Source organism: Camelus dromedarius, chromosome 26 (assembly GCF_036321535.1).
Source record: "Camelus dromedarius isolate mCamDro1 chromosome 26, mCamDro1.pat, whole genome shotgun sequence".
Taxonomy (NCBI): domain Eukaryota; kingdom Metazoa; phylum Chordata; class Mammalia; order Artiodactyla; family Camelidae; genus Camelus; species Camelus dromedarius.
The window spans coordinates 24,293,230-24,314,920 of record NC_087461.1 but is presented as its reverse complement, the minus strand read 5'-3'; the positions used below and the strand labels follow the sequence as shown (position 1 = coordinate 24,314,920).

Genomic DNA, 21,691 nt, shown 5'->3' with positions numbered 1-21,691 from the left:
CAGAAATGAGCAGGAAGGGCTGAGGTTGGCTGCCCTGGTTGGTGGGCAGTGAGTGACTGCCCCACTCCGGCCAGTTATAACCAGGTGGCAGTTGCCACTCAGGGATGCTACATCTCATTTCCTGAGAGGGGCACATTTTCAGGCCAAGTCTCCCAAGGTGGAAATGCTGGCACCAAAGTCGCACAACACTGTTCAGGCCAAGTGGGGTGATTTGTGCACCAGACCTGCCTGCTGGCTGATGGCTTGCAGTCTCTGAATTGTCTTTAGTCCCATGTGCCAGGCTCTGTGCTAAGGAAGAATTTCCAGATTCCAATAGAATGTCTGCTACATGAAGGCAGAGACATTTGAGTCTCTTCTGTTCATTGTTTTATCTCCAGCACCTACAACAGTGCCTTACCTGCAGTAGGTGCTCAACAAATGTTTTCAAGTGAATGATATATGGAATCCTAGCATAAACTACAGAAATAACATTTTAAAAAAATCTCCATTTTACAGACAGAGAGATGGAGGCTCAGAGGCTCAAAGTCCCAGGGTTACAGAGCAGCACTGGGATCTAAACTTACCCGACTCCCAAACCATAACCCTGGGCTGTCCTGACTCTACCTGGGGCCGTGCATTTGTGATGCTGTGTGGGGATGTGCATCCCCAAGCGTGTTTGTGGGATTGTGGTGCCGAGTATGTGTGGTGGCGGTATCAGTCCTCCTGATTGGACGCTGAGGCCCTGGAAACTAACCCGGGCCACTTGCTCTGCTTAGGCACACCCTGGGCGGTCACCCAGTCCAGAGGGAACAATCCGCCCCTTCCCTACCCCCTCCCCAGGACCCATCCTCGGGGTCCCCCCTCCCTTAGATGCCCAGAGCCCTGGGGGAAAGCGGGAAAGAATTCAGGATGAGGGTGGGGGTGCGGGGAAGAGGAAGAGGGAGGGGGATGGGTTAAGAAGGAGTGTGTGATGTCAAGCAAAAAAGACAACATTAGACACAGATGCTGAGATGGCGTTTATCGCGGCAAAAAATGGTGAAGTCGCCGAGGGAGAAGTGGGGGGGAGGGGTGTGGTGGGGGCCATGGAAGCTAATACAGGGTGCACTAGGTCACATGACAGACACTGGGGGGGTAGGTGGGGTGGGTGGGGGGTGGGCATGGCCCAGGCATGGCAATAGGGGGAGGGGGAGAGGAGAGGGCAGTGGGCCCCAGCCAGGAGCTTCTGGTGGTGGGGAGGAGGTGGGCAGCAGGTCTGGTCGCAGAGGATGGAAGGAATCAGTTAGAGGGGGTTGAATGGAAGCACTGGAGGCATGGCCACATGGCAGGTGGTCTGGGCCCAAGAAGTGAAATGTGGGAGTTGGGCAGCAGGCAGGGGGCCAGTCCTGGGCTTGGAGCTTTGAATCTAAGGATTGGGGGTACCCAAGGGGCCTTAGGGGTCCTCCAGCTCCTACCTCACCATTTTTCAAGAGAGAGAACACACCTGAGAGGCACTAGCTTAAGGGCCTAAGGAGGATTTAGCAATCAGTTCTCTAGAGACAGTCCTACCTCCACCCCCACTCTCCTCCCCTGTCTGTCCCAAACACAGAAAGAAGGAAGAGAGAGTCTAACTCCTCTGACTCCACCATTCTCTCACTGGGGCTCCTTAGAGAACTTGGAGGATGAACCCATTTCTCAGATGGGGAAAACTGAGCCATCCTTTCAGGCTACACCTTTTCATACCTCTACCACCTCCCTGCCAGGGAATCCGTGTCCCCCATCCCTTTAGGAGTAATACTGATATCTTGAAATCCTTAACACTGGTGGTAGGTGAGGGGACACATTTTGGGATTCTCCCAAATCAAACCAGGATGTGGGCCATGCCTCCAGTGGCCTGAGATGCCAACACAAAGGAAAAAAAAAAAAAAAGACTCCCCACGTCCCCTGGCTCAAACTCAGTACAAAAGTAACTATTTACAGTGAAGGGGTGGGGAGTGGGAGGGGCACACAAAGGAGTGGGCCAGAGTGAGTTCTCCACTTGGGGGAGGCCACGCCCCTGACCCTGCCTTTGAAAGGGACAAAGCCAAACAGCATAGATATTTATAAAGGGTCTCTATCCCCAGGCCGGGAATACCCGAGGGGTGAGGGATGGGGTTGGGGCATGGGATGGGGTGCGGGTGGGGAGGCATGGGCGGTGGGAGGAGATGGAGGAAAGGTAGCTATTGCCCCTCACCTCCTCCCTGCCCCCCGCCGGACACAGTTTTCCGTGGGATGAACACAGAGTTAATCAAAAAGAGTTCGATCAGCGAGTCTGACGGTCGAGTGGGGCGGACTGGAGCAATGAAGCCGCAGGTCCCGGTGGCCGGTGGTGATGGAGTCACTTAGAAGATGAGAGGTTGGTGGTTTTGAGGGTGGGGCATGGGGGAAGAAGCGAGTAGGGGAGGGGGATTAGGCAGTCCCCCCCCCCAATTATGTCTGGGAGGCAAGAGTATCCTGGACTGGCTGAGAAAGGGTTAAAAACCAGCCGCCTTCACCACCACCACCCTCGCCGAGACTCTCCCCACGTCCCTCCCGGCCACCCATCAGTCCCCCACCTAGCGGGGCGGAGGGCGCTGAGACGGACCAGACACACGACGGCGGCGGCGCCACGGAGGGAAGCCCGCTCCACCAAGGCGTCCAGGCGGCTAGCTGCAATGGAGAGGGATCGCGACAGCAGGGCTGGGTGTCGCGACTCCACGAGAGCCGTGAAACCAGCGTCCCTGGCCCGCAGTACCCGAATTTGGGCATCGCGATCCCGTTCTCCCCATCGTGACATCCAGTTTAGGCTTTCGCGACAACCTGCCTGGGGGTTCTGGACGGCGGGGGCAGGTGCGCATCTAACAGGAAGGCTGTGGCGACAGGTGTGCACCCAGTCAGCAGCCTGGACGCCTCAGATGCCATCCTCATCGCCACTCTTAGTTAATACTTTTTTCCACCGCTCAGTCTGTCACAACCTCTGATCCCGGTCTTGAAAGAGCAATAATCAAGGCAGGGGAATCCACTCGCCTTCCAAGCAGTAGTAGGCCACCAATCAGAAACAAAATAAAGAGGGCGTGGGGTGGAGGGATAGGCAGGAGAAACAGAACAAGGGGATGCTGAGTGATTTGGGGCTGAAGAAGGGGAAAAGAAATACCACTTAGAGAAGAGTGGCACCATATTCTTCCAAGTATAGCTCCCCCATCGTCTATTAAGCGGACTCTTAAAAACTCCATCTGGGATATTTATACTTCCCTCCTACAAGTCCAGGGCAGGCGTTAGGGCGGGTAAAAATGGCCCGATCTTGGCCTTCTGATCCTTTAATAATTATTGCAGTGCCGCCTCCTTACTCGTGTAGAGATGGCTGGGACAGGGTGGAAGAAGGTGGCTGGGGCAGGTTGGCTCAGAGACCCCCTGAGATGGGGGATGAAGGAGGTGAATTTGGCACATTGAACCCCTTCTTCTCATAAGTGCTTTGAGGTCCCTCTCTCAAATCCAGCTGGCACCATCCCTCAGGCCAGAGGAGGAGGGGTTGAGCTTGTCTCCCCCTCCCCAGGTTCTACAGATTTGCCCAAAGGAGGCAAGTGGGGTTCTCCCTGGCTGGTGGAAACTGGGGGGATCCAAAGGATTAGGGTTAGTTGAAGGGGACTTTTTTTTTCTCTTTTTTTTTTTCTTACAAAGATTCTAAGAAAAACTCAGGGGTAGGAGGGCTGAGGAAGGGGGACCCAACTGAGCTAAGTGTCCAGAGACTTCTTCAGTGCCTCTTAGGGGCCTCCTCAAAGAGGGAAACAGAGTAAGGGAGGGGGTTGAGAGCAGAAGAGGGAGAAGACAGACACAGACAAAGATAGAGACAGGACAGGTAACAATGGAAGACACAGGGAGAGAAAGGAGAAAGCCACTGGGAGCCAGAAAGGGGAAAATGCTGGGCGCTAGGGGTGGGGGGTGTTGGGGGCTGGAGGGCAAATGGGAAAGAACAAAGAGACAATTCAATGCAGCAAACACTTATTAAGCACCTACTGGGTGCTGAAGAGCAGGGTGCAGGGAGGCCACTCAGAGTCTCTGAGATCTGACTGGCTAACAGAGAAGACGAGGAGAAAAAAAAAGAGGTGATGGGTTTTTCAATGATCCCCATCCCTGACCCCACATCTGTGTCCCTTCTGGACAAACTGCAGCACAGAAGATTGAGGTCAGATTGCAGAAGGGACTTTTAAGGGATGGGGAAGATGGGAGAGTGAGTTTCCTAGGGTAAAATGGGAAAAGGGGTGTGGCTCTCCACTCACCAACATAGTGAATGAAATAGCTCACTGAGCTAGTTAACTACCTTTCATATGGCCCTGGCTGGTGGGGTAGGGGGTCCCCAAAAAATGTGAATAGGGAGGGGGCTGTCACACAGATACCCCAAGGTAACACTTTTCAAGAGGCCCAGCCTCCAGAGACATGTCTGTGTGAGAGGAGTACTAGACCCCGCTGATTGGGACCCAGAAATAGGTCTACAGAAAGCATCTGAGAAGCCAAGGGCAGCTGAGGATGCAAATGATATGCAAATGAGTGCTTTCAAATCCCACCTTCCTACTCCCAGACCTTACTTCAGCTCTCCCTGGCTCCTTCCCCTCCTTCTGGGGGTCTGGGCAGTTGTAGGGGGAATAGTCCAGCTAGATACTGCAATACCCACGTGTGAGTGGAAATACTGTGAAATACTGTAAGGTCTTTTGTGAGGTGGAGGGGGGCAATGACCCACAGGGCCACCTCCACCTCTGACCCCAAGAGCCCCCAACGACAGTAGATATGTACAAAGTTACATCAAGAATTGTTTTGGCACTCAAATCTCCATCTGGGTTCAGTCTGGAGATTAGGGGTGGGGACAGCAGCAATGGGAGGTTGAAGGATGGGGAAATGGAGTCTGCCCCCCATTCTGGAGATGAAGAGGGCATGGAAAAAGTCACCCTAGTGCCCAAGCTACAGCCTCCGATCAGGTGGAAGGACTGGGGTGGGAAATTCAGTGCAAGGTTCCTTGAAGGCTATTGCTTTCTAGGGACTTTCACATTTTGATTTGCGGGTGGCTCTCTAGTGAGGGGCAGGGGTCTTCCAGGCTTTAGGGGTGGGAATTGTCTCTGGCTTTTCTTCCCTCCTTTTCTGGGAGAGAGACGAGGATGCCGGATTCCCCTAAAGCCATGGAGAAAGGAAGGGTCTGGAAGACCTAGGAGGGGGACAATTGGGGGAGAGGGTGGGCATGGGGTGCCCCTCCCCCAGAGATGCTGATGATGGAACCAGGGCACGGAGGGCCCTGCCTTGGGTTGGAGGAAGTGGAGGTGGTCTCCATTGGGGAGGGGGAGATGGATAGGGGTAAGGTGGGTCTCAGCTATCCTAAGTCCATGGGTTGTCAGGCCCCGAAAACTCAGCCTGCCAACAAGGTCTTAGAGCTGACCACAGCCACAGTGCCCAGGGAGCCACTCACAAACCAACTCTCGGGGCTGCCTGGCTTGGCAGATTTCATCAGAACATTCTAGGTCCTCAGAGCCTATGGTGAGAGCACCAAAACATTCTGATCCATCAGACACCACCAGAGTACTCCAGCTTGCTGGAAACCACAAGTCAATCTATGCATTAGACCACACGAAGCATTCTGGCTCATGAGACCCTGCCGTGGCTCACTGAACACTCCTGGGCCGCCGTGGCCTGACAGAGCCACCACACACTTGGCTCACCAGACTTACGAAGCAAAGCCACACAGACGCAAGCATGCACGCGAGGCGGGGGTGGGACTGGGGGTCTTTACGGTTGTCACTAGCATCATCTCCCAGCCTTCCCTGCTGGGGGAGTCAGACTTGGTGTGTTTGGATGGAGATGACCCTGACAGTAGTGGGTCTTTTCAGAGTCCTCCAGATTAGATCCAAGTCCCTCCCCTCATTCTCCTCCTAGGAAGACCCCCAAGCCAAGACTCACCGAAGAGGGGTGTGGGTAGAGAAGGAGGAAAAGTGACTGGCCAAGGCCCGATGCAGGAAGTGCATACGTCACCCTGATGACATCGCAGGAAGTAACATGCCCCCAGGATATCACGGAAGTAACCTTCACGGAAGGCTCATTGAGACCTCATAGGAAGTACCTGTCTCTCCTGTCGTCACAGGACATGACCTCTGGTTGCAGCTACTTCCTGTGACATCACAGGGAGCGCCAGAAGCACTCCGAGAAAGTGCTTGACTCAGTGACATCACAACAGGGATCTTCATACCCATTACTCTAGGAAGAGCCACAGGAGATGCCACAGGAAGTTGGTCCAGCCTCTCGCAAGAGTCTTACCCACCAGACTGGCCGAATCCCAGAGCCGGCCTCATTCCCAGCAGCACCACACCCCCCCAACACCCCTTTACCACCTGACAACAAGAGTGAAAAGCTGCACCTAGGAGGGGCAACTCCAGTGGGGGGAGACTAGCTGAGAAAATCTGGGAACTCTGGGGTCCCTGCTCCAAACGCCCCGTTTCAGCTCAGACTCCTCTGTTCCCTTTCCTCCCAGCATTTCCCTCAGATCTGGAGCTGGAAGAGGAGAGGTGGGGTGCAGTTTCAGGGAGGCCCCTCATTCTAGGTGACCCAGAGGCTCCCTCCCCTCCTCCCATATGGAAACAAAAACTTACAAAGGAGGAAAAATCCTTATCAAAGGGGAGGGGGGAAAAGGAGGGAAAGAAAGAGAAAATAACACTTTGTTTTCTATTAAAATCAACAAAATGCAATATATACAGATATCACACAGACCTGGGCCTTGGGAGAGGAGGGTCAGGCCCAGCCAAGCACAGGGAGGGAGGAAGGAAGGAGGGGTCAGTTCAGGACTGGGGAGGGAGCTTCTGGGCCCCATCCCCAGCCATCACTCAATCCTGCCTATGACTACCAGAAAGGAGGGGTGCACTCAGGCCTAACCCAGCCCCATCCCAAGAGAAGCAGGACTCTACCGAGCTGAGGTCAGGAGTCGGGGTGGGCGGAGGAGGAGGAGGGGCAGGAGGAGGAAGAGTAGGGACAGGGAGACGGGTGGGAGCACACACCACAGGCCTCATCCCACTTTCTGGGGGTTTGAGGCCCTCACTCCCTGCTCGTAGGTCACCCGCTGGCTGATGAGGTGTTGAGCGGCTTGCGTGGCCGCGGGGCTGCCAGGGATGGTGGCCCGCCGGCTCCGCGTGCCTGGCAGGAACTCTCCCTTCTTGGAGATCTGGATGCGGGCGCCTGTCAGCTCCTGGTACTCCACCAACGTCTTGCCCCCCTTGCCCAGGATGGCTCCCACCAGGTTCTCAGGCACCGCAATCTCCAGCAGCTCTCAGCTGCCAACTTCTCCGCAGTCAGGAAGCCCCCAGCCGCCCCCGCAGCGCCAGCGGGCCACCCCCTCCGCCTGCCCCTCCACCCGCCCCGGCCCCGACGTAGCCATCGGCGGCGGCGGCCAAGGCAAAGGACCCCAGGGCTCCGGGGGGCGGGGGCGGAGGTGGGGCAGCCCCTCCGGCTGGCCCGGTCCCTGCTTCACCGGCGTAGGATGCCAGGAGGTTGGCAGCGGCGGCGGCGGCAGGGTTGGCACCGGCAGCCACGGCAGCCAGGCCCCCGGAGGCCGCGGCCGAGCTGAGGCCCAGGCCGAGGGAGTTGGTGTTGCAGCCGTAAATGGCCAGCGTGCTAAGCGCCGTGCTGATGGCCAGCAGATCGGTGCCTGAGAAGGCAGGCAGGGCGGCAGGGAAGGCTCCCACGCCCGCCAACCCTGCAGGGCCCAGCAGGCCAGAAGCGGCAGCGGCCGAGGCAGCGGCAGGCAGCGCATCAGCGGGGCTGGCGTCCGGCGAGCCGGTGGGGTTGGAGTTGGCCACGGGGCGGGCCACATTGGCGTAGCTGATGTTCAGGCAGCTGCTGCTCTGCGGATCTTCCGTACCTTGTGCACGATGGCGCTCACGGCCTTGTGCACCCGCTCTGGTTCACCGCTGACCGTCACCACGCGCTCCTGCAGGTTGATGCCCTCCGGCTTCTGGGACAGCTGCACGCAGGCACCCGACTGTTACATCATCGCCTTCACCGTCGCGCCCCCGCTTGCCGATGATCAGGCCCGCTGTGCTGTTGGGGACGATCAGCTTGGCCCGCATGGGGAGCCAGAGGGAGGGTCATCAGAGATGGAACAGTCACATTAGTCTACGACTTGCCTTCTCAAGTCATTCCCACCCTGACCCTCAAGCGTCCAAACTCAGGCTCAGTATGCCCCTTTGATAGGCATCAGTATGGTCCTACTGGTTGTTAGAAATACTGAACACTTTCCATATTGTTGGTGAAAAACGAGCTAGTACTGCAAGTCCCCTCAGTAGCCTCTCAGCCACCCTGTTCCACACCCCCTGGGACCTCTGGGACCTCCCTTCCCTCCAGCACTTCAAAGCTTAACGACTGACCCAGTGGGGGCCCTCCTGGACCCCCGCTCCAAGCTTGCCTTGGTGCCCACGCCCTTTTCTTACACTGAGTCTGACTCACAGCCCCTAGAAAAGGCCTCACAAGTCTCACTTTACAGATGAGCCACGCGAGGCCTAAGAGATGAAAGGACTTGCCCCAAGGTCACCCAGACAGGGAAGGAACTGAAACCCAGCCTCATGGGTTCCACTCCATTGTGCTCCCCGCTCTGTGGTGTGGTCACCTCACTCAACCACACTTTCGTTATTGTTGTGGGCTGAATTGCTGCCCCTCCCCACTCCCCAGTTCACATGTCAAAGTCCCAACCCTAGTACCTCAGAATATGGCTGTATTTGTCACATTCTGCATTTGGAGATTGGGTCTTTGTTATTAAGGTTCTGTTTTTTTAATGAGGCATTGGAGACTGAATCCAGGACCTCGTGCATGCGAGGCACAAGCTCTACCACTGAGCTACAGCCTCCCCCTTGGAGACTGGGTCTTTAAAGAGGCATTGAAGGTTCAGTGAGGTCATTAGGGTGGGCCCCTACCCAATATGGTTAGTGTCCTTGTAAGAAGAGGAGATTAGGACACAGACATACACGGGGGGAAGACCATGTGAGGACACAGGGAGGAGATGGCCGACTAAAGACAAGAACAGAGGCCTCAGAAGAAATCAACCCTGTTGATACCTTGAGCTCAGATCTGTAGTCTTCAGAATTATGAGAAAATGAATTTGTTTAAGCCACCCAGTTCGTGTACTTTGTTATGCAGCCCTTGTGATCTAATACAGTTGTCTTATCTGGAAAATGACGGTAACAAAACCTTACAGCTGAGAAGATTGAGAAAACTGGTCACTTACATATGATGGTCCCCCTTTCAGGTTATAGGGCAGCCCATCCTTTGCAGCTACAAAGCTAATCAGTCTTAATTCCAATGGGGATATTTCAAAACCAGATGTCTCTTTTCACATCTCCAAGAGCATTTCTACACATAAATTCCTGCTTCTCAGCCCTTCCCACGTTCCCCTCAGACCAGTGGATTCTACTCTCTGAAGCTCTCATCTCTGCCTCTCCTTTCCACCCACAAGCCAGACCCGAGGGGTGTTTGAGAAATTGTGGGAGTGGTTTTGGTTGTCATAGTACCTGGGGGGCAGATGCGGGCATTCAGTGAGCAGGGACCAGGATGTCTGCACCTGCAACATGAGAGTCAGATTCTCACAATGAAGAACCGTCCCAGGTCCTGTATGACTTTTGAATGTCCCCCTCAACATTCATGTTGGTGAAAGTCTATTTCCAAATCTCCCAACCTTCTGAAACATGTAAGTACCAAGTTTTGTTTTTGTTTTTGTTTGGCACGGTATGAAGATCTACTGAAATTTCCAGGAATGTAACTCTCAGTAAATCGAGGGATGATTGTACTTTGGTTCTTAACTTTGCCAAGAGTCATTCATCATTTGAGAAAACTGTGGCATCGGTAGTAATGCCACGTGTAAAACTTAAATCCAGGACTCTGCTCTGGATCACCGTGCTTGTCTCACTCAGGCCACGTTAGGTGTGAGCAGCTGACTATTTCATGATTTCTTCTACTGTGGTCTCCAAGCTGAGTATTTACATGTTAAAATTCATCTTACTTTCTAACAAATCAACTTCATTCACTTCTCCTTTATTTAAAAAAGTCTTACCGGATATAGAAGATGTACATCCATACAATGGAATATTATTTGGCAATCAATTTATCATCTAAACCTTTCTGGGGGGCAGGTAACTAGGTTTATTTATTTATTCATTGGAGTTACTGGGGATTGCACCCAGGACCTCATGTGAGCTTGAGCACGTGCTCTACCACTGAGCTATACCCTCCATGGGCAATCAATTTAAATGAACAAAGTCAGGATGCATGCTACCACATGGATGAACCTAGAAAACATTATGTGAAGGAAGTCAGGCACAAAAGACCACAGATTGTATAATTCCATTTATATGAATGTTCAGAATAGGCAAATCTATAGAGACAAAGTAGATTAGTGGTGGCTTAGAGCAGGGGTGGAGGGAGCTGGGAGGATTGAGGGGTGATAGCTAAGGGGATCAAGATTTCCTTTTGAGGAAATGAAATGTCCTAACATTGACTGTGGTGGTGGATGCTGAAGTCTGAATATAATAAAGCCATGGAACTGCACACTTGAAATGGGTCAATTGCATTTATGTGAATTATATCTCAATAAAACTGTTTAAAATCTTACAGATGTAGCTATGTTTATATATATATATATACACACACACACACATATATATATACATAGTACATATACATAATTTCAGAGTAAAATGGGCATGGGAAAATATTTGCAGGAGAAAAGGGACATCAGGTGTGAAAGGGCTGAGAACTCTACACGCTGTTTCCTGATACCACTCTGACTTCACTCTTCCCTGCCCCTTGCTAACTCCATGGCAGACATATCAGATTCCCTGCAGTTCCTCCAACTTGATCAGCTCGGCCCAGACTCAGGGCCTTTGAACCTGCTGTTCCCTCATCTGGAATGCTCTTCCCTAGAAAAGGTGGCTCATCCCTCTTTCCATTCAGGTCTTCGCACAAATGCACCTCCTCAGAGAGACCTTCCCAAACCACCTGATGATCAAAGCTTGTCTACCTGTTTATGTCTCCAGCATCGACACCTCCAGACTTGTAACAGCCAACCTCACATCTCTAGTATGATGTTGCGTGGACATCCCAAACATAAAGTCCAAAATTGACTCCTTATCTTCCTCTTCAAAAGCACTTCTGCCATGGTCTTCCTCATTTCAGTAAACGGAAGATGCATCCATCCACCACTCAGGCCCAACCCTTACGAGTCCTCTCTTCCCTTTACAAGCAACATCCAATCAGCAATTCTGCTGGCTCTACCTTCAAAAATACATCCCAGACTATGCTAGATTAAAAGAGATTACTGAGGGGGGAGGGTATAGCTCAAGTGGTAGAGCGCATGCTCAGCATGCACAGGGTCTTGGGCTCAGTCCCCAGTACTGCCACTAAAAATAAATAAATAAACCTAGTTTCCTACCCCTTCCCCCAAAAAAGTTGAAAAAAAAAAGATTACTGAGGTATAACCACCAAATGCAATGCACAAACACTGACAGAATTATTAATAAAAAATATTCTAGAGATATAAAAGATATTTTGGGGCAATCTGAATATGTATTAATTTTACAGGAGTGATAATAGTAATATAATAATATAGGAGATTGTCCTTGTTCTTGGGAGATACATGCTGAAATATTTAGGAGTGAAGAATCATGAGGCCTACAACTTATTTTCAAATGGATCAGGAAAAAAGAAACAAAAAACCCATATGTGTGTGTGTGTGTGTGTTTGTGGAGATAAAGCAGATGCTAACAATCAGTGAATCTAAGTGCAGTGTAGACAGAGTTCATTGTCTTGTTCTTTAAACATTTTCCAAATAAAATATTAAGAGAAAAAAAAGCCCCAGTATTTCCTTTCCTTCTCTGTTTTTCCTTCTTAGTCGTTTCACTCTCTGACATCCTACACATTCTATTTATTTACTTGTTTACTTTCTGCTTCCCATGAAAGAATTTAAGACCCATGGGGATAGAGATTTTCATCTGTATTGCTTACTACTGGGTTCTCAGTGCCTAGAGGAGTGCCTGGCACATGCTCAGCAAAGGGTGGGTGAATGAATGGATGGATGAAAAATGGATGATGACATGCCCAAAGGACCAAGCAGGAATGGGGCTGAGTGGAGGTGTGGCTCACCTAGTGGTGGTGGTGGGGTGTTTGTATATATGAATTTAGGTAGCCAAACTCAGCCTGATATGAGCTTTATAGACTAACTGGAAATTCTGACTTGTAAAATGTGAAGCATCCTAGTTTCTAAATCTTGGCAATCACTTAAAACTGCGTGAGAACCACTGTGCAGTAGCGAGGCCACCAGACTGCAATCTGTGCACACAAATCCCTGAAAAGCTGCCTTGGACTCTGGAGACGTCTGCTCAGGTTCAAGTCCTGACCCCACCACTGATGCTGGGCAAGGGACCTAATCTCTTTGAAACTCAGTTTTCTCGTCTGTAAAATGGGGATAGTCATATCTCTTCCATAGGATTACTGTGAGGTCTAACAGAGATCATGCATGAAATGATGAGTTAGAAATTCAACCACGGCCACAGTCAGCTAGAACTGCGCATGGCTGCCCTTCAGGCGACATGCAGTGCCTACCACTGCCAGGTTATAAAGAGCTGCCTCCCCTCAGTTATGTTTCTGCTTGTCCCTTTGAGCATGTTATCATCCATGCATTCAAACCAGCAACATGTGCTGAGCACCTACTATGTGCCAAGCATTGGGTGCCATGAGAGCATGCACTTAATATGTACCCATAGTAGGTGGTCAAGAAATGGTTGTCATTGTTATCCCTATGGGTGGACCTGGATTTAAATCCCACATCTGTGGTATAGCCACTTGGGAAAAAAGTCTGGCAGTTCTTAAAAAAGGTTAATATTCATAAAAGTCATAGATCATGTGACCCAGAAATTCCACCCTAGGTATATACCCCAGAGAATTGAAAACATATGTCCACACATACGTTCATTAGCAACATTATTCATAATAGCTAAAAAGTAGAAACACCCAAATTTCTATCGTCGTGAATAGACAAACAAAATGTGGTATATCCATACAATGAAATGTTATTTGACCACAAACAGGAATGGAGTTTTAAAAAAAAATGAGGGGGGATTAGGTTTATTTATTTAATGGGGGTACTGGGAATCAAACCCAGGACCTTGTGCATGCTAAGCCCGCACTCTACCACTGAGCTATAGCCTCCCCACCAGAAATGGAGTTTTGATAAATGCTATAATATGGATGAATCTTGAAGACATTATATACTAAGGAAAAGAAGCCAGACACAAAATGCCACAGAAATAGCACTCAACTTATGTAAACTATTCAGAATAGGCAAATCCATAGACACTAAAAGCAGACTAGTGGTGGGAAGGGGGCAGAGAGGGAGGGGACTGGGGGAATGGAGAGGAACTGTTGATGGGTATGGGGCTTCTTTTTGGGGTGGTGAAAATGTTTTGGAATTAGATAGTGATGATCAATTTGCAACTCTGTGATTATACTGAAACCACTGAATTATACATTTAAAAATAATGAACGATACAGTATGTGGATTATCAAAACAGCTGTTATTTTGAAGAAATCATTAGGAAAAAAAGAAGTCTTGACAAGTCAAGGGGATAGAACAGAAGAATGTACAAAATCAGACCTAAGAGTAAAGGGGTATTTAGTATGTGATACAGCATTTCAGATCAATGGGGGAAGGATGGAACCTTTTCATCCAAGGAACAGTGTTCACTCCGTACTTGTTTCTTCATCTCTGAAACTGACAAAACCACAGCTACTCTATACAAACATTGGGAATACTGAATGACTGAAGTGACCTTCTACTGCCTGGCACATGGGAAGCCCTCAGAAAACAGCAGCTGCCTTCATGATCGGCCCAGATCGCAGAACCACAGCATCTTAGAGAGATATGCAGGTGCAGTTCAATAGAATCCTGGAGTCCCAGGATGTCAGAACAGTAGACTCTAAGAATAATATATGTCTAGAATGTTGGAATCACAGAGCCACAGAATTATAGGAGTTTTAGAGCCAGAAAGACCTCAGAGACCATCTGCCCCAGGCAGTTGCAAGTCTGGAGATTTAAAAATAACAGTAACAACAACAACAACAGTAGCAGCAGCCCAGTAGCTTCTAGCAGTGCATACCACATGCCAGACACTTTTCTAAATACTTTCATATAGTAGCTTACTTAATCTTGGCAACAACCCTACAAGGCAGGTACTATGATTATCACATTTTATAGACTGGGAAACAGGGGCACAGAGAGGTAAGGAACTCGCTTAGAATCACACAGAAAGTGAATAGTAGTGCCAGGATCTTATCCCAGGCCACAGTTCATGTTAAGATTCCCAGGCATTCTTCCCAGGAATTCTGATTCACTGGCTTCAGGCTGCAAGGGGTTTTTTTTTGTTCTGTTTATTTGTTTTTGAGGGGATTGGGTTTATTTATTTATTTACTTATTTATTTATTTAAATGGAGGAACTGGGGATTGAACCCAGGACCTCGTGCATGCTAAGCATGGGCTCTACCACTGACCTATACCCTCCCTCGAGAAATCTGTGTTTTAAGCTACCTAGATGATTCAGATACCAACCAGGGCTGAGAACCACTGGTCTAGCCCAGAGGTGGCAAATCTGGTGATGCTCTGGCCAGAGCCAGCCCACAGCCACACAGCAGTTTAAAAACTAAGCCAACCTTGAAAAATCAATTATTTTAAAATATTTTGGACTTCTTTTGAAAACTGTGGAAGATGTGGTAACACTATGTCCACATTCACAAAGGGCAAGAATCAAGTCATGCTGAGCTTCTCTCTTTAGGGAGGGTATTATATCTCTATGATGAGGCCACAGTCCCCAATCCTTTATGTTCCATTTCTGAATCCTGGAGGCATTGAAATTAAAAATCCCTGGTTTGGCCCGGCTTCCCCACTGTAAAGGAAGGGAAGCTGAGGTATACAGAAGGGAAGAAGCAGAGGAACACAGCAAATCCAAGGCAAATAGGGAACAGACCTGCCTCCTGAGTCAAAAATCCCATAACAACAGCTAACATTTTTGGAAAACTTTCTATGCCTTAGGCATACATGCTCAGTGCTTTTCAAACATTAATGAATGCTAACCATCACTCTTAAGTAGTTACCATAATAAACCTCATTTTATATGGAGAAATCAGGTAACTTGCTCAAGGTCACTCAGGTAAGAAGTATCAGAGTAAAATTCAACTCAACATCTGATTCCGGAGCCTGAGCCTTCAGCCATCAACTTTCTCATTCTTTGGAACCCACGAGTAATAAGGCAGAGAAAAATCTTGATTCTGTAACATTTCGACTCCACTAAGTCAGAGTTCTGTGGCTTAGGGGGTGGGGTGGGAAGCTCAGGCACAGATGGTGCTGACCCCATTTTCCCTGTAACATGTACAAACTCTTGATGAACCCGGAGCCCCTTGCGGCCACGACCAAGGCGGAGGGAGGAGGCAATACCCTCGCCTCCTGTAAAGTGAGTAAGCTGTGGCCTGCTGATAGGACGCGGTTCAGAAGAGGCCTGGCAGGGCGCAAGGAGCGGAGCTGCGTCAGCACCAAGGACAGCAGCCGTGCTCCAAGCCCTCCGTCTTTTTTGGGAATGCTCCGCTCTGCAGCATTCTTCCGCGGTTTTCTGCCACCGTTTCCCCACGAGCTTGGAGGGACTCAGGCCCGTGGTCTACCTCACCCCAGAGCCACAAGAATTCCCAACAATTCCAGCTTCATTTTGCCGAGGCCCTCTTCTGCTTTTAGGCAGACGTTAAGGAACCCTCACAAGAGGGCTGTCCGTCTGCCCAGAACTTCTTGTCTCTGCATCGTGCGCTCATGTGGGAGCTGAGAAGGGTAGAGAAAACAGGGAATTTACTGCAGTCAACCCCGCGTTCTCCTCCTCCTTGGATCCGTAGCCAGTCAGGACCACGCTGCCAAGAGCTTTGAGGCAAGCCCACCTGTCTGGTACCCACGGTGGTCCTGGCAATCGGAGAGGCCTGTGAAGTGATTGGATCTGCTCCTTGCCAAGTCCCTACGCCACCCCCCGTAACCCAAGAGGCTCTGCCATCCTCCTTACAGAGACCTGCCCCTCTATCCCTAAGGAAACACCATTTCTCCAAAATGGTGGTCACTCCTATTCAGTAGTTAACAGAGAGATGAAGTACCAGAGGCCATTTCTAAACTTTTCTGTATGTAGATGAGGTGTTACTGAGGTTACTTCCGGTGAGAACAGGAAGTGGGAAGCAGATGGTTTTGGAAAGACAGTGGGATGAGGTGGAAGGGAGAAGAGGATCTAGAGAATCCAGGAAGGAGGTATAAGGAAGGGGGTCTGGGTCAGATTGTCCCAGACCTTTATTCTCTGAATCAGATCACCCTAAGAGGTCTGGAGTCCTTAGGCTGACTCCCCAGTAGTGGAGTTACTATGCATTTGATTGATAAACATTTTATAGCCATTATCCCATTGAACGTCCATTGCAGTCCAGTGATGTGGAAGAATTATCTTCTCCCAGAGCCCCACCAGCATTACAGAAACACAATCTCTGGCCCTGCTAACCTGCTTGGCTCTGTCAGGGTTCATTGCGGTTTGCGGTTGAAGGATGTTGACCACCTCAGGCTTGGTCATTGCTTGTGGGATTTCTCAGACCTTCTCAGCAATAAAGCTGTGCACAGCATTCAAAGCTTCTGCTGTGCCCTGTACCAGGCATACTCGCTCTGTGGTTCCTGTGGAGCAAGGAAGAGAGGGCACACTCATCAGATAGGAAAAGGGGCACTCCTGAGAGACAGGTCCCATTTAAAGGAAAGAGAAAACTGAGGTCCAGAGAGTGGACCTGACTAGCCCCAGGTCACATGGTAAGTCTGGGCAAGCTGGCATGGGCTCCCAGACCTTGATGGGTAGCTGGGAGAGTGAGTGAAATCCCTGTTTCATTATCTGCACTTCCTGTCCCTCCCTTAAAACAACCCCAAGGGATGGAAGAACGATGCTTAAGTGATTTGCAATGCCCACAGCAGACCTGGGCAAGGGAGACAGGGCTCAGCTGCCTCTTCCCAGTCCTTGCTGGCTTTCAGTTGCTTTGGCAATCATTCACTCCCTCACCACTCCCCTCCTCCACCTTCTAGAAGCCGAGAGCTCAGGCCTGCAATGGTTGCCACAGTAACTGGAACCCCCTTATCGGTGTGGCTGGCCGGGTCCTCAGCCTACCCCCAGGGGGACGAGGGACAAGGCCCCATTGGTATGGCAACCCCTGAAAGCCTGCAGCGACGGCCTCTGGGCTTTTGGAGCGGATGGGGAAGGGCTGGGGGATGGGGGAGACAGGAGAGGGGCCTGAGTGCCTGCCTGGACCCACCAGATGGAGGGCTCAGGGGTGGGGGAGGGCATGGGTGTGGATAGGGGAGAGCAGAGTAGGTCAAAGGTAACTCGTGAAAGAGTGGAGACAGGGGGATGGAGAAAGGAGGGTAGGGTGGATGCCTTTACTGGAGATCTCCAGATATTGGCTGTGGTTCTGAGCTGGTCATCCTTATGGTGTGTGTGTGTGTGTGTGTCAGTGTGTGTTGGGGGGCAGCAAGAAAAAGAAGCTAACTGGATGATGTTGGCATATATGTGTATGGGAGAGAGACTCTGGGTGACACTGACTGGCCAGTGTGAGTACATCTGTGAGGCTGTTTGGGTGAGTGGTGTGTGTGTACTTGTGTATACTTGGGCAGGACTGGATGAATTATCTACGTATGTGTGTGTTCAGGAAAGAGCAGGAGAGACCGAGATACAAACTGCATGACATAGTGATTCCAAAATGATGTTTGTGTGTACTCTTGTGTGTAGGAAAGACTTTGGTGTTGCTGTGCTGTTCAAGGTTATGTACACTGTTTGTGAGACTGAGCTGGGTGTCCGTAAGGGTTTGAGAGTAAGAAACAAAGAATTCCACGAAGCAGCATTGCCATCTCTCAGCTGGGCATGCCAGTCTTGCTGTGTGTCTGAGTGTCACTGTCTTGGGTCACTTGTGTAGTTGACATCCCCCATCTCCTTTGGGCCACTGTTCCGCACTCTTACTCCCCTCCACCCCAGAACAATGGCTTGGTCTGAGCCAAGCGTGAGTCAGCGTGCAGGCTGCCTTCGTCTGGTTGTAAATAGGAAAGGGTGTGGGTCAGGGTGGGAACTGGGGTGTGGGGTGGCCCCAGGGAGAGCCCAGCTGAAGTGGCCAGGCTCTCCATCTCTGTGAGGCTTCCTTCCAGCTCAGGGAGCCTGTGATCTCACATCCCCTTGTGGTTCTTAACCAGGGTCCACAGGGGCTTTGGGGGACTCAGTTAAACCCTGAAAGAATGTCTAATAATAACAGCTGGTGCTTACATAACACCGATCGCCAGGAACAATTCTAAGCACTTTACATATATTTGTTCACTTTAATATATGATTTACTGGTAAGGACACTAAGGCACAGAGCTCTGGGGTTTGTCCAAGTTCCCTCAGCCAGTAGTGAAAGATCAGGGTTTCGGACCCCAGGTGTCTGGCTTCAGAGTCTGGGCTGTTAACCACTGAGCCACTTTCTGCTTTTTGGCACCCACAGGCCCCCTAAATTTCTAGTTTTTGCCCAAATTCATTATCCCACTCCCCATCAACATAACCAGGAAGCCTTCCTTACTCCTACTGGGAAATCATATTCAGAAAATGTTAAATCCAAGCCCCAATTTCTAGTAAAGATGAATTCTCCTTGCACAAATCATGCTGGACATAAAATTTGATATAGTGATTTTTTTAAGCTATTTTTCCCCCTGGAGAAAGTAGGTATCAAGGTGGAGGAGGCTACACTGTGCAGTGTCTCTCACCAGTTGGTCCTGATAGATAGATAGATATTTTTAATTCCAAAAGTACTTCCAAAGAGGTTATACATGCTTAAGCTGTTACCAGAGAAATTCTTAGGAATTATTTTATAGCAGCTAGTGGAGACGAGATACCCAGAAGCTCAAGAAAAATGGTAGATACATTGGTTTGCATAACATCTTTAATGTTGGGGGGAAAAAACCCACACAAAGTTAAAAAAATAACAAATTGGGGAAAAACATCTTCAACAGATATGAGAGACAAAGGGTTATTCTCTCATACAAAGAGCTCTTTCAAATTAATAAGACAGAACAAGAGAAATATGAGTGAGTGACATGAAAAGGAAATTTACCAATAAAAAGGTGAAAATAGGTTCAAGCTCCCTGAAGATCAAAGAAATGGAAATAAAGTCAGGAGAGCATCTCCCCTAGCAGACTTGTCACGGTATGTCTGATAAAACAGATTGTTGGTAAACACGTGGTAAAATGTACAGTACCAAAAAATATTGATGCTACAAGAAATTGTTACATTTTATAGGCTAGTTCGTCCACATCTATCAAATATGAAACACAAAATACAAAACGTGCATATCCTCTTTTTCACTTTTCAAAATTTATTGCTAGAAGGTAACCCCACAGTTACGCAAAGATGAAATATAAGGATGTTCAGTGCAGTATTGCTAGTAATGGCAAAATGGAAATGAACAAAGAAAGCAGTCTAAATGTTAAATTGTTCAATAAATGACAGGCACATAGGATAAAGTATTATTCAGCCTTGAAAAAGTATGATGTAGAGCCATGTTCACTACAAGGAAAGATACTCGTGTATCCACATTGTAGTTTTCAGGGCAGTAGTAGTGGTAAAGCAGGTTATAAAACTGTAGTAAGAATACTACTGAGCCATAAAAAAGACTAAAGTAATGCCATTTGCAGCAACATGGATGGACCTGGAGATTGTCATTCTAAGTGAAGTAAGCCAGAAAGGGAAAGACAAATACCATATGATATCACTCATATGTGGAATCTAAAAAAGTGACACAAATGAACTTACTTACAAAACAAACAGACTCACAGACATAGGAAACAAACTTATGGTTACAGGGTCGGGGGGAGCAGGTGGGAAAGGATAAATTGGGAGTTTGAGATTTGCAGATACTGACTAATATATACAAAATAGATAAACAAAAGGCTCATACTGTATAGCACAGGGAACTATATTCAATATCTTGTAATAACCTATGGTGAAAAAGAATATGAAAATGAATATATGTATGTTCATATGTGACTGAAGCATTGTGCTGTAGACCAGACATTGATAGAACATTGTAAACTGACTTTAATTCAATAAAATATATATATACAAGAAAAAAATTATAGTAAGAGCCCAGTTTATTTTAAAAATAGAACAAAACTATTTGCACATACACACAATACAGTCACCATATTTGTGTGTATGTATATATGTACATACGTGAATGTACATCAATGTATGTGTATATATACACATTGATATATATCCATTGATATTCAGGAGAAAGAAGAATTTTTGCTAAAATATTGGGTTAGGGAATTATGAATGATTTAACTTTTCTTTATGTTTTTATATATTCTGTTTCTTTAAAATGTATTTAATTTCAAAAAGAAGTTATTATATATAACTTCTTTATATATATATTATATATATATATATATATATATATACTTTTTTTTTCTTTTTCAGTGGAGGTACTGGGCATTGAACCCACAATCTCACGCATGCTAAGCATACACTCTACCACTGAGCTATATCCCTACCCCCTAAGATTAAAGAAAAAAAAATTCTGGTCAACAGACAGGAGCAGAAGTGTGAGGCTATTTCCGGGGCTGACCCCTAAGCCTCCCACCCCCCCCCACTCCCTCTCGTCCCATGTCCTCTGACATGAGCCAGAGATCTTGTGATGGAACCACTTTGGGGAAGCCTGGCTCCCTCAATGACCCTGTGGGGCCCCACCCCTCACTCCCAGTGGTCCCCCAGTGGGAAAGGGAAATTAATCTTTATGGGGTTTAGTCATTCTTTCAAGGCTGTTGGTTACAGCAGTTAACCTCTCTTGACTAATACAGAAAATATCCGATGAACTCCACCAAACATTGACCAGAGTCAGTCACGTGGCTCCACCTGGAAGCACGGACCCTGGGAGAAATCACCTTCCCATGTGTCCGAGAGGAAGAGAAACTGCTTCAGAGAACCCACCTCACCGTTTCTGCCCACTGTCCAGGGGAGGAAGGTTCTGAGTCTGGCAGACGCCTGTCGTTTACACTCATGTGGTTCGAGGGGAGATCTTAGCCTCACCGTGTCCTGGAGGATAAGATAGCCCTCACGAAAATCTATCCCCATTGCTCTAAACAACCTCCTAATAAATAATTCAGTGTCCTATGTAGCTCGATATTCTAAAGGAGTCAGATGATGCCAGCATGCCTGTCTCTGGAAAGGAATTGGTTTCTTCCCTCTCTTGCCCCTATGGTTTAGATAATTTCTCTTTCTGGTTTATGCATCTGTAAATTTTGCGATGGAGTTTAGTCTCAAAATAGAGTTTCTGGGCCTGGAAGGCTGTGGGACCTGAAACAACAGTGACCCTGGGAGCTCTGCTGTGCCCTGGGTCTCTGTCCGACCCCTCGGTGTCATCTCAGTCAGAACGCCAAGTGAAGCATCAGAGTGGGGCAGGCCCGAGCCCTTCAGAAGGCAAAGGATGAAGCCCAGAAAATCAATTAACGCATGGCCAGAACTAAAACCAGAAACCCAAGATCTGGAAGCTGGAAAAATGAGGCTGACATGATTTTATTATCTGGGTAAAGTGAGACTGGGGCAAGGGATTCAGGCAGCTAACTTTTCTTTCTTTCTTT

The 21,691-nt window shown here is 48.8% G+C and overlaps 1 pseudogene; it reads right to left on the bottom strand.

The window, feature by feature from the left end:
* Positions 1–6,770: 6,770 nt before the first annotated feature.
* LOC116154975 (RNA-binding protein Nova-2-like) lies at positions 6,771–21,185 on the bottom strand (annotated as a pseudogene).
* Positions 21,186–21,691: the final 506 nt, after the last annotated feature.